The sequence below is a fragment of the Schistocerca nitens genome, chromosome 5 (assembly GCF_023898315.1).
Source record: "Schistocerca nitens isolate TAMUIC-IGC-003100 chromosome 5, iqSchNite1.1, whole genome shotgun sequence".
NCBI lineage: Eukaryota > Metazoa > Arthropoda > Insecta > Orthoptera > Acrididae > Schistocerca > Schistocerca nitens.
Window position 1 is genome coordinate 367,102,973 of NC_064618.1, and position 13,792 is coordinate 367,116,764.

Genomic DNA, 13,792 nt, shown 5'->3' on the forward strand with positions numbered 1-13,792 from the left:
TCTGAAAGCGGTGCTGATATTCAAGACAATAAAAGCGGGTTAAAAGCTGTGAGCAATCTGGGGAAGCATTACTGAGCAACTGTTTCACCAGGTATTCAGTCTAGGTTACCAAATTCCCAACCAGACTAACATTAATTATAATCTTTTAATAGTCATCTTACGACAAAATTTAAATAAAAAGAAATAAGTCAGTTTATATTTGGACATTTATTTTAACATTGATCATTGTTCCGTTAAAATTTCAGCATATCAAACTTGATTCATAACTAAACTGGTCCCTTATTTAGGATTGTGAAAATATGAGCTTGTAATCTTACGGAATACGTCAGATCTGGAGCCAAGATTGGGAGACTGCATACATCACTGCATTCATAAAATAACACACGAAGAACGTTGAAACATATGCAAGAGGAAATTAACCACAACCAAGTGATTCAATTTTCACCCAAAGAAGTTACGTTCATAGCGCAATCCTGTCCGTCATGAAATTACCACAGAGTGGTATACTAAATTCATACTAACTCTCTGTGAAATCTTCCCGAAAAGAATAGCTGAAGGCTACTTTGATAATTACACCACATACTTCAAGTGGTCAACTTGGTTTACACAAAGAGTGTAACTCCACAATAAGGTTGATAATTAAAATAAATTACATCGAAACGCAATTTACAAAAGAAAAACCTCGAACTAGTTAATATCGCCTTACTATTAACCTGATGGGTCAAACAATTGTATAAGCGCGTGGTACTGGTCTCACAAAGTACACCCCACGTGGGTTGAGCATAAAGAAAAGTTGCATTTTTGAAAAATATTGTCAAGACGTGACGTTATAATCTCACACACATTCGAATTTAAGATTGATGATCTTAGAGTTACTGATCAACATGTGGTTCCACTTTACTCACAAAGTAGTGACAAAGCAACTGCCGGAAGATATTCTGAACTTCACACTCGAATTACACTACATTGCAATTTAAGATAACATTAGATATTTTAGATCTTAACCTCAAATAAAGGTGATTAAATTTTCAGTTAGGCTGAACTTAAGAAATCCATTGTCCTACGGACTTAGCAGAGATGTGCTTAGCCGGAGACGCTCGCCGTGGACAGACTGCCTTGGGCCCCTACCGAGGGTGCTTCACAGATACAAACGGAACTGACCAGAGAGGCAGCTTCCTATACCAACATGACAAGGGACGGACAGGACCATACCAAGAATAGAAACCACTTTGCTTTTAGAAAGCTTAGCTATCTGTTCAGACGTTGGTCCTACTGTTCTCTAGCAGACAGGCTTGTCTGCTACCATCAAGCACGCAACTAGAAAAATATTTGCTCCTTCATCATTTCACACAGAAGGGAAGGGGGATGACAGTATCTTATCATATACACTATATGAAAGAAAGCGCATGTAGATTCCATATGAGACTGTGTGTGACGTGAATTACATATAAACTGTGTTTTCAAGTGTAGTAGTGTGACAGATCGTTCTTGTTTATGTGTAAAAGTAACACGTTCCACTGCTCAGTCTCCTCCCAGATAGAGTCAGAAACACCACAGTAAATTCAGAAGTGGAATTTATGCCGTAAATGACAACAGATTTAAGAAATTAACATGAAAGGAATCCAACAGAGACCTTTCAACATTATTTATTTTTGGCTTTCAGGTGTCAGAATTACTCTCTGAAGCAGGTTGGACAGTTTATTGGTGGACTGCCGCACCGAGAGCGGTAGCCGGTCCCCAGTATGCTCCAACGCTGTCGGGACAAATGCCAGGCTGTGGTGGAGAGGGGAGAACAGCGCAGCCATAATTCACGCCCTCTTGCTCGCCTGCGTCTATGGGTGGGACGCTAAGGGCAGTGCGTCTGCGCTTGCGTCAGCAAACTTCTGCCCGCCTCCCCTTTTCAATAATTAACACGCCATTAATTTTGCGACCGCAAAAAATTAATTACGAAAAAATATTTGTACCGTGCTTGCGCTGTAATTTATGAAACAAATACAAGAAATTAAAAACTGAACTAATTAGAGCTGTAATTAACCTAAAATAGAGGTCCTGAGTATTGCAAGCTGCTATTTCGCTTCCGAACACGTTTACTACAAAATGGCGTGTGCTTGTGTTTTGGAGGATAGCATACTGCCAATACACCCAATAACACACCAACATGCAGCCTTCCATTCCATGGTGCATCGCCTCACACCCATACTAACGTCAAAATGAAATTTCCAAACAGAACTAGACACCATTAAATATATTGCATATAACAATGGCTATAACCCTGAATTAGTTGACAAAATCCTGCACAAGAAACAAAGAAGGAAAATCTTGCCCTACATTTATGCCCCCTCTGCAGTAACAACCACACCAAAAACCATATCTAAATAAGCTATCAGACAAACTAGCCAAAACACTGAAATCCCAAAACTATAAAATATCATTTTATGTAAGAGGCACTACAGCTAATTACCTATTCAGCAGCAAGGACAAAACAGATAAACTAAGCAGCAGTGGGGTCTACAAAATAACTCGCACTGAATTAAATAAACTGTACATTGGTCAAACGGGCCGGGCCATATCAGCAAGGCTGACTGAACTTGAACGCAGTTGGAGATTAAGTAAAACAGACTCGACCTTTACTGAACATGTGCTCAAAGGAGGACACAAATATCTAACACACACTGAAGTGCTACATATAGCCAACAAAGGCAGAAAACTCAGCGTACTAGGAGCACTTGAAATTAACAACCACTTAGCCCTAAATCCCCAGCTGGTTCTAAATGACCAATTGCAACTGAGCACTACACCACTCTTAAACTTTACACAATAAAGTAAACCAGCTACTAACCATAAAGTGACCCAATAGTAAACAAATTCACACCCCAATATAATTTAACATCCCTTATGTGTTTACATTCCTAACTATAACTCAACTGTAACAACGTAATATTTGGTATTTATTAATGCACAATTTTTCTAATAACAAAATGTAACCCCCAAAGTAAACATCGCTGTTGTACAACCAACAATTAGTGTCCAGTGCAACTGTTGACAACAAATACCAACAAATTGTAATTTTGTTATAACGTGTGTTATATGGCTCTGAGCACTATGGGACTCAACTGCTGAGGTCATTAGTCCCCTAGAACTTAGAACTAGTTAAACCTAACTAACCTAAGGACATCACACACATCCATGCCCGAGGCAGGATTCGAACCTGCGACCGTAGCGGTCTCGTGGTTCCAGACTGCAGCGCCAGAACCGCGCGGCCACTTCGGCCGGCCTGTGTGTTATAAATAATTCTAATTGTTGTTATACATTGTAATGAAAAACCATAAAATGTGATTTATTATGTCAAAGAACAGTTTTACATAACAAAAAGTCAAAAAACCCGTTTGACAATTCCAAAGACAATACCACAACCAAAGATCGTGTGTAAGTGCGTTGTATCTTAGTCCAGAAGGTATGATTCGTAAAAACATAAGCTCCTTGTAAACAACAGCCAGTAGTTATCTGAAGATAGCCTAATAAGCCGAAAACTAGTTAATACAAATGCAAATCAGTAGAACAAAAAACCGCGTAAGTGTTATTCAATCCTCAATATGGGATTGTTCTATCAAGAAGCGACGGAAGAATCCATAAATAAGAATACTGTCTCCAACGCGTCGTAAGTAAGACGAGCAAAACCCTAAGAACGGCGACTTTCATACTCGAGCAGTCCAGAAAGTTTCGAGACTGGATTAGTAAGAAATAGAAAAAATGTAAGATAACGGATTTAATGGTTCAGGTGTTGTCTCCCTCCGCTTTAGTTCAACGTACAGGGCGTTTATTTAATCATGTGAAACTGTCAGAAAAGTCTTTCCTTTGGGATGTTGTTCAACTCGTGCGCCACATTCGCACCTCCTTTGGTCCTGGTGAACCATGAAAGACCCATTCCGCACTTTATCGTGTTGTTGTAGATTCATATTGATAACATCGAGTCTTGTCGCACGTGAATTTTGTTTGCAAAAAGTAACAGCCCACGTTCTGCATTTCAATCAAGCCACGGTTAACATCTACGCGTCGTTGTTTTTATTCGGGAGTCAATGTGTGAGGGACACACTTTACGCACACTTTTCTCCTCTTCAAAACATTCTGGAGAATATCTCGAACACTTGATTTAGAGAAGCAGCTCCATTGTGATTTGTGACTAAGTCTTTGACATAGTACGATCATAGTTCCGTACTTAACACTCCTTGCTCTCAGTTGTTAGCTAAAGCTGCCACCGTACTTAACTGCTCTGACGTCGGTTGTACTCCTGGAATGAAGTGAATCTCGGAACTTCTCAGACGGGCGATGTACACGCTAAACAAAAAAAAAAAAAAAAAAAAAAAAAAACAATAAAAACATTAAACACCACAATTTGGCCACAAATTGATATTCGTACAGGTATCGATGGAAAATGCAAAACTGTAAACTGGATGATGAATAAGTGTGTGACGCTGCAGGGCTATTTAATCGCTCAACTGGCAAGGATAGCAAACAGGGGACATGTCGATTCCACGGCATAAAATCTTTGCGAATTTCATTCCGCGTACTCAGCTGGACTTCAACTAAGCCTTGCAGACAGGCGTGTGAACAGTATACGCGGATGCCAGCATTTGAGAGAGATCATGTATTTGGATTCAAAGAAGATTATTGGAATTATCGGCGAATCACTCTACATTTGAATAGGATGTTGGCTGGAATGGGTAAGACATGGCGGAACAGAGCGTCAAGAAGTAAGCGATCAACCTAAGGAGGCTACTGAACGTGAGGACCGAGCGATCGACAAAGAGGCACTCAGAGCCCCGGATTCAGTATTTTCATCGATCGGACGTGCACTTGGTGCTTCACTGACCACAAGGACCATTAATATGTGGCTCACAGAAAGAGGACTGAGATCTCTGCGCTCCTTGCGCCAACTGCCATTGGGCTCTGTACACCAACAGGCCCCTTTGCAGTGGTGTCGGGCAAATTCTGCCTAGAATCTCCGTGCCTGGAGTAGAATTGTCTTCAGTGATGAGTCCCGCTTCGAAATGAGTCCCGATAACCAGCGGAAACGTGTATGGAGACGTCCCAGACAGCGATGGCATACCAGCCTGACTATCGCCAGACAACCAGGAGTGATGGTCCGCGGTACCATTCCATTTGATAGCACGACCCCTTTGCTTGTCACCCACGGTACTCTTATAACACAATGTCACATCGACGACACTGTATGCCCCATTTTGTTGTCCTTCATGGCTTACACTTCAGCAAGACACTGCCAGCCCGCACGAGTGTTTGTACTTCTTGTGTTCACGCTTGGCAAATCCATCCTTGACCAACAAGGTCGCCGGATCACTCCCCAGTTAAAGAATGTTTCGAGTATTATGGGCTGGGCCCTCCAACTTCCTCGGGATTTTGACGAGCTAACGCGCCATTTGGACAGAATTTGGAACGATATTCCATCGGGAGTACATCCAACAACTCTACTAATCATTGTCAGTCTGAATAACTATTTAAATAAGGATCTTGCTTAATTTGTGAAGCTATTTCTCTGGAATAAATCATCCAGTTCTTCTGAAATTGTAATAATTTGTTTGCTTTTACATGTACATCACATCTATCGAATGTTGTCCCATTCGTATAAATATACATATACATATTAAAAAGTACCTGGTCTCATGTGTCTAAACGTTTATTACACTAATGTGTAAAAATTTGAAGTAAATTGGAAAGGTATATTTTGTGGTTTTTACTAACAATGTTTTCCCTTTATATATTAAATATGTATATTTTTAATTTATAGTGTATCAATATAAATATGTTAAGAAATTAGGTACGTAAAAACGTGTTCGTATTCAACGTTGCGTCAAAATTTCAGAGCAGTCGGTCAAGAACGTTCGGAGGTTAATGATTTCGTGCAAACCAACAGTTACATTTTTATAACGTTTACCGTTTTGCTACATATATACCGCATGGAGTTCCAGTCGGTATCTAAAAGCACGTCAGTATATGAATGCAATGTTGTTTCAAAGCAATCGGTGAAGAACTTTCGGAGATCTGAGATTTTAAAGAAACGAACATCTACGTTTATATTTATATATAAACTCTAAATGTTGCTAATGGCAGATCTCCGGAAGTTTTTGGTGAAATGCTCTGAAATTTTGCATTGGAATACGTGTGTGTTTTTATATACCTATTTCTAATTTTATATGTAATATATAATTTTTATAAATGCAATAAAAGGGAGATGTTACAAAAACTTTAAAAATCTTCAATTGGTGAATAACTTTCGGATATATATATATAATTTTGAACAAACGAACATTTACGTTTTTATTTGTATAGACTAAGGCGTGCGAAACTTGTATTTTACATCAGTACAACTCATCATTTTTTTGCAGGCTGCTGCAGCACGCCACGAGACGGGTGAACTGTGGAGACGCAAATAGCTTCCTCCAATTTCTGGTAATTATCACAGAGATCCATATTACTGAACTAACAAACTAACATTATTATTTTGCAGTGTGTTTTCCTTCGTATGTTAGAACGATTTTTTGCATTTTTAAGCGCTGGACGGTTCTCACAGAATTTACTTTGCATACGTTCTGCTGCAGACTACTTGCAATATACCTGGTAGCGAGTTTTGCTTCAAAGCCGCTTGCTTTGTTTATATATGCTTATAAGTGTACCACAGAAGTAATGCCGGTGGACTAAATTTCAATTTACCTTCTTCTCGTGTAAAAAATGTTTGTTTAAGTCAAACCTTTTCTTTTTATATATGAAAACCGTAAAAATCATAGCACTGTCACAAAGTAGAAAACGAAACAAAAATAATGAATTAGCTATTTATAAACAAAAGGTATAAGATAATTTTGTAAATAATAGTATTTTATCATGTACATGTCACACTCCACGACTTTTAACATTTCGCGTTTATGGTCTTGTATCGTTTAGTCATTGTCAAGTGGTAATACTATTTACAGCATCCTGAAACTGCTTGAAACTGTGTTTCTAGGCTCGTTGCCGAGTGGCATGTAAACTTTGCTTCGACATCCTGTAAATTGGATTACCATCAGAAGAGCAACAAAATCGGCTTGAAACGTATAATTGCATCCTAAGCAAAAAAATTAATAAAGTAATCACTTGCGATTTCTTTCAATTCACAGTGTTAATTATGTCGTTACGTCGAACATTAAGTAGCTTCGCACCCCGCTCTTCCTCCAGTTGCCCCCCCCCCCCCTAAAAAATTACATGAAAGACGTTAATTTAACATTTCATACCCCCATGGACTGACTGTCACTCAACATGAAGCAGCAATATACAACAGAGAAACTGTTACGGAAAACGTTGTGAATCACGCCCCTATACTCCTTCCGTTTCAGTTGGGTTAACCAACACCTGAGAATATTTGTAACACTCCGCAATGACTGGCGGTGTGTCAGGCTGGATTAGTGGACTTAGCCACATAAAAATAACTGTTAACGTTGTTAAGAACTCTGTCGACATGATCTATGCCAGCGATTTTGCATTTGCACTCAAATCATACTCTCAGAGTTAATCTCTTGCTGCGAGGAAGGTTCCACTATTGTGTTTTGTTCTACAGTTAGGTGTATTTTAGAAAACAGTCAGTCCCTTCTGTCCATTGTTGTAACTTGACCGTTGCTCCGTAACGTGTCAAAGTCTATAGCTATTCTGGAAGGTCTGTTGTCGTTGTAACGAACGAGTTCAGGGCGGGAAGTATGGTTGTTTGAATATTGTGTAGCAATCAGTAGTTATTTAAGCAATAACGGAAGAGCCTAGTAGGTGGTTGTCCGAGGCTAAGAAGCGAACAGGAACTTAGTTCACAGGTAAGACTGGAAATCCTGTTTTAAATTAATTTCAGTTTTATTAATTGTGTCCGTCAACATGATACATTAAACCGTCTATGTCGTTCTTCAGGCTCCGGCGTGATAAGTTATCCAAGTGTTATTAGTTGTTGTTCCTGCGTTATTAGCCTCCGTAGCGTAGCGGTAGCGTTACCGCCTACCACGCAGGGGGCCTAGGTTCGATTCCCGATTAATCGTTTTCATCATCATTGACTTGCAAGTCGCCGATGTGGCGTCAACTATCATTTCATTTCAGCTCTATAGTTTAAAATGGGCGCTGCGATTGTTGCGCGGCGCAAAGCTGATGTTGGTAATGCATCAACACGGCATTTATCTCGCACTGGCGTTGTTATATTGTTATGATGAGATGGTTATTATTTGAATTTAAGGGGGAGGAGGTTCACATTTTTAAGTACATCTTTCTACACCTAGACCCATCTACAGGGATCGGGCAGGTCTATGGAGACATCGTGATAAATGCGTGTTTGAACATAAATGGAGATGCTAGCCAAGCCCAAAAGGTGCGCTTTTATATATGACCACCAACGTACCTGTGCAATGTCCTCAATACCTTGCAAGAATCGTTCTCGGTAATAACAGTATTCTGTGTAGTTCTGAATGAGCTATGTCGGAGTTTAATGAATTCCAACACGGGCAAATTGGTAGTGCTCACATGATGGGTGCTAGCGCAATCAAGGGCGCCGAAACTTTCGTTGCTCCAAGAGGCACCTTGTGGAAGCTTTATATCGCATACATCATCCGCTAAGTTAAAACGCGGACAAAAGTGTGCGTCTTACGAGTGATCGTGACGGGCGGCGATTGAAGAGGATTGTGATGAAAAATAAGCGAAAGAGAGCTACAAAAGTCACTTCAGAACTGAATGTCGCATTTGTGAACCCCCACCCCTCCAAAAAAAAAAAAAAAAAAAAAAAAACCGGCACGAAAGAGGCTCGATAAGCAGGAAACTCCTGGGTAAGGTGGAGTTCGAAACCAATCACCAGTGATGCAAAAGCCCGTAACAGGAAAACGTGGTGTCGAAGCCACAAAAGCTGGACTATGGACCAATGCGAGAAAGTCATATGGCCGGACAAGTCTTGTTTCCAACTTCTAGCCCAGTCTACGTCCAAAGAGTGAGATATGGCGGGGGTTCGGTGATGATTTGGTCAGCCATATCGTGGTATTCCATGGGTACTCTGCAAGGTAGTTTTTCTGTCAAGAACTATGTGACCATACTGACGTTGTGTTTCTTCCCCAACAGTGATGCTGTGCTGCTAGACGACACTGCTCCTATTCAGACAGCACCTGTCGTACAGGACTGGTTTCGTAAAAAAAAAAAAAAAAAAAAAAAAAAGGATGAATTGTCGCATCTTCGCTGGCCACACATTCACTAGGACTCAGTACTCTTGAGCCTTTGTGGTGTACTTTGGGGAGAAGCGTGCGTGATCGGTTCCACCTCCATCTTCTTTACCTGAAGTTTCCATTATTTTGCAGAAATAATGGTATAAGATTACTTTGAAAAGCATACAGGACATGTATTTACCCATCCCGAGAGGGTTACAAGCAGTTTTGAATGCCAATGGTTTTCCTACATCGTGTTAGATATTGTAATGTGTTGTGTTTGTGCAGTTTCCCAATTTTTGCCCGCTCCCTGGATATACCTGCTCTGTAAGCCACTTTACGGTGTGTGGCGGAGTGTACTTCTAACGCCACAATCATTTTCCCCTTCTCTGCTCCGCCGCGAATTGTTCGTGCGAAGAACGAATGACGAAAAACCTCCGTATGAGCTCCAATATCTCTAAATTTTTTCGTCGTGGTCGTTTCGCGAGACTCATGTGAAAGGAAGTAAGGGACTAACATGTTGCCAAACTCTTCTTCAAACGTACACTCTCGGAATTTCAACACAAACCTTTTCCGTAAAACGCTATGCCCCTCTTTTAACGGTTTCCACTGGAATCAGTTACGCATCATACAACGCTCTCGTTTTTAATAAATGATCCCGTCACGCAGCGTCCCGATCTTCTTTGAGTCTTCTCCATCTCTTCTGTTAACCCCACTTGGTTAAGAGCCCGACTGACGAACAATACCCACGAATCAATCGAAAAAGTGTAATCCAAGCCACTTCTTTATGGGATGAATGACATGTCCTGTTTCACTTCTATACATGGCTACACTCCATACAAAATACTTTCAGAAACGACTTCCTGACACTTAAACCTATACTCGATGTTAACAAATTTCTCGTCTTCATAAATGCTTTCCTTGCCATTGCCAGTCTACATTTTATATCCTCTCTACTTCGACCATCATCAGTTATTTTGCTCCCTAAATAGCAAAAATCCTTTACTACATTAAGTAATTCATTTCCTAACCTAATTCCCTCAGCATCACCCGACTCAATTCGACTACATTCCATTATCCTTGTTTTGCTTTTGTTGATGTTCATCTTATATCCTCCTTTCAAGACACTGTCCATTCCGTTCAACTACTCTTCCAAGTCCTTTGCCGTCTCTGACAGAATTACAATGTCATCGGCGAACCTCAAAGTTTTCATTTCTTCTCCATGGATTTTAATAACTACTCCGAATTTTTCTTTAGTTTCCTTTACTGCTTGGTCAATATACAGATTGAATAACATCGGGGGGAGGCTACAATCCTGTCTCACTCCCTTCCCAACCACTGCACAGGTGATAGTAAAGTAGAAACAATGCAAAGAATTTCGAACATAAATAACTGCAACATTCTTAATGGTAGTAGACAAAAATGTTATTCGTTTTCTTTTTTCAACTTGACGGATTTGCACACACATTCCGACAACTGGTTAATGTGCTCAGTACTGGGAGTGACCCCATCTGGAAGCAGTACAGGCCTGACTTGACATGCGGTGAATGATGTCATCAGTCTCATGTTGAGGCAATAATGCCCATTCTTTCTGCATAGCTGCTGGCAGTCTTGGAGAGTGGTTGTTGGATGCTGACGTGATGCAAACCATCTGTCTAGTGCATTCCAGACATGCTCTTTGGGATTCAAATCGGGGAGCGAGTAGACCACGCCATGCTTGAAATATCTTTCGTTTCCAAGACAACATCAGCCACCCGTGCTCTCTAAAATAAAGCATTACCGTCCATCAATACGAAGTATGGACCCAGAGCACATTGAAACAACCACAAGCGAGATCCAAGATCTCGCCATGATACCTGACAGCAATAAAACCTTGCCGATTCACCCGTACGAGTTGATGAATAAGGGTTCGAGTGGTAAACATAATGCCTGCCCACACCATTAGGGATCCTCCTCAGTGTCAGTCTCTTTCCGCAATGTTTGGCTCCCGAAATCGTGTTCTACGTTCCCTCTAGATACTAGTCCACCGAGAGTCACTCTCCAGACTAAATCGGGACTCATCTGTGACAACAAGATTGGTCCACTGTTCGACCGCCCCGCTGTCATGTTGATGACTGGCCACTAGACGTTCCCTTCTGTGAAGACGCGTCAGAGGTAGACATACAGCAGGTCTCCGACAGTAAAGGCCACTCTGCCGAAACCTTCTGCACACCGTTTGCCTCGAAGCAACACGTCCAGTGGATGCTGCGATCTCACACGCCAGTTGCCGAGCAGTGCTAAGGCGGTACTGTCGTGCCCTAACGCCAAATGACGGTCCTCTCTTTTGAAGTCACACGTGGTCGGCTCTGCCCTAATTTCTGGATACAGTTCGGTCTCTATAAATTGTCGCCACATCCGAGAAACAACAGAACGATTCACACTAAGCCATCGGGTCACATCAATTTGCAACTGTCTTGCTCCTCCGTAGAGTGTCAGGTTGGCATTTCCTCTATGCCACACTGCACCATCTGTGGCTGTATACACAACGATTGTGGATGTGGGACTACCCGGCCAAAACTACCTTGTTTCATAGGTGCCGTGACGTCATTGTTTGCGTGTTTGTCCGTTGACCGGAGTGCCATCTTCGGCGCAGAACAAGATCATACGGACATCTGGTTAACTGTTTGTATAATTACACCGTGAATTAGAAACAGGACGGGAAAATAACATATTGTTGTTTTAATAATGGACACAAGTGTAGCTGGAACAATCAGTTCCAAGGTCGGTGGATGGCAATTAAACGATAGCTTCAGGTTGAAGATAGTTTTACTTTATTAATTTGACAAAACATTCAGCTACAACGTACCCGCCAGGGTAGTCGAGAGCGCTAACGCGCTGCTTCCTGGACTCGGGTAGGCGCGGCAGCCCTGGATCGAATCTGCCCGGCGGACTAACGACGACAGCCGGTGTGCCGGCCAGCCTGGATGTGATTTTTAGGCGGTTTTCCACATCCCGCTAGGTGAATACCGGGCTGGTACCCACGTACCGCCTCAGTTACACGGCTCGCAGACATCTGAACACATTCGCACTATTCCATGGATTACACTCGACGCAGACAGTTGGGGTACACTAATTCCGTCCCGGGGGTGGGGGGGGGGAGGGTACAGGGTGGTGGCAGGAAGGGCATCTGGTCACCCCTTAACCATTAACATGCCAAATCTCATTAACGATGGCTGACCTTACGTAGCTGCGGGACAAGACTCAAGCGATAGGTAGAATTCAGCTGCAACGTGTCATGATAATTTAGGGAATTAATTGCTTTTCCTTTAAAAAATGCAATATTTGTCCTGAAATGCGATCAGCGATCAAACATCACACGTTCACTTTAGTGCTAGCACACACCACTTCCCTTATTATATGCGGCTTGGTTTGTCCACGGACGCGATGTTGTGTTTGTTCGCGATACCGCACACGTGAGAAGTGAATTCGTCGAAAAATGCCACTCTGTTTAGGAAATCGTTTTCTCATTCAGACGCTCAAGAAAATTCTCAACAAATTGATTTATACGAGACTTGTCACCTACAGTAGTTTCAACGCTTGCGACGTTTACAATAGGTATGGATACAACGTAAAAGCTTTCTCAAGAATTTTGTGCACGTGATGATCGAGCATGGTAGTGTATTTCTCATCTTTAAAGTTTCCTCTTCGTTACGCTTCAGTTTTAATAAATTCACTGTAGCAAACATTCTTCCCTTGCACGAAGGCAGTGTCAGTAACAAACAGAATGTGTATAGTCTGTTTTATTTTTCTGGATAATCTGTTTTATGATTTACTTCCATGACCGGCTTGGAGTACCAGAGTGTGGTAACAATTACTTTAATAAAATATGTTACCAAAGAAAAATTGAGTAACCTGTCTTAGTTGGAAATTTTGTATCAGTCCGCAAATAATCTTTTTCCTACAAATGACTAGAGCTACGTATTGCAGTAATCCTCTCGTGTCGTCGTATATTTTCCGTTGTACTCCCTTACACGTTCACGCATTGTAGCAGCCTAATTAGAGAGTAATTAAAGTGCCTGGACGTTTCTGCTTTTGAATGTCTGCCTTTTGCTTGAGCCAAAAAAAAAAAAAAAAACGTAGCTTTATATTCACTTGTTTTTATCCAAGCACTAAAAGTAATTATACCGTTAATCTCCTTGATATCTACGGGACGAAGGTGTATCTTTTTTTATCAGATATTCGTTCCAGAAGTCATTACAACTAAACACAATTACGTACGTACGTACGTATAATGCCTGATACGGAGCAATAGCGCAAATTTGTTAAATAATTACGGCATAAACCTCAAAGCTGTCGTAGTTAGAAAAATTTTCGATAATATGGTATTAGCAGAGTTATTAATGCTTATGAAACCGATTTTGCAAAAGGTTTAAACCTGCTTAGCCGTGGAACACGTAACGGAAACATGTTTGTAAAAGAAACGGATCACGTTTCATGCAGCTGACGTTTTCTGTTGATTGAAATCTCTCTGCAGTGCCAAACAACAAAGACACACAAGTTTAAAATGCTAATAATGTCTCCGTAATTAAAACAGAGAGCAGAAACAATTT

General features: G+C 41.2%; 1 protein-coding gene across 4 annotated transcripts in view; it reads left to right on the plus strand.

The window, feature by feature from the left end:
* The window catches only part of LOC126259233 (irregular chiasm C-roughest protein), a 1,966,280-nt gene that overhangs the window by 1,563,750 nt on the left and 388,738 nt on the right, over positions 1 to 13,792 (plus strand). For all 4 annotated transcript variants that reach the window (XM_049955850.1, XM_049955849.1, XM_049955851.1 and 1 more), the window contains one exon: positions 6,402 to 6,465. The gene's annotated coding sequence lies outside the window, so the exon portion shown is untranslated. The remainder of the gene's footprint in view (positions 1 to 6,401; positions 6,466 to 13,792) is intronic.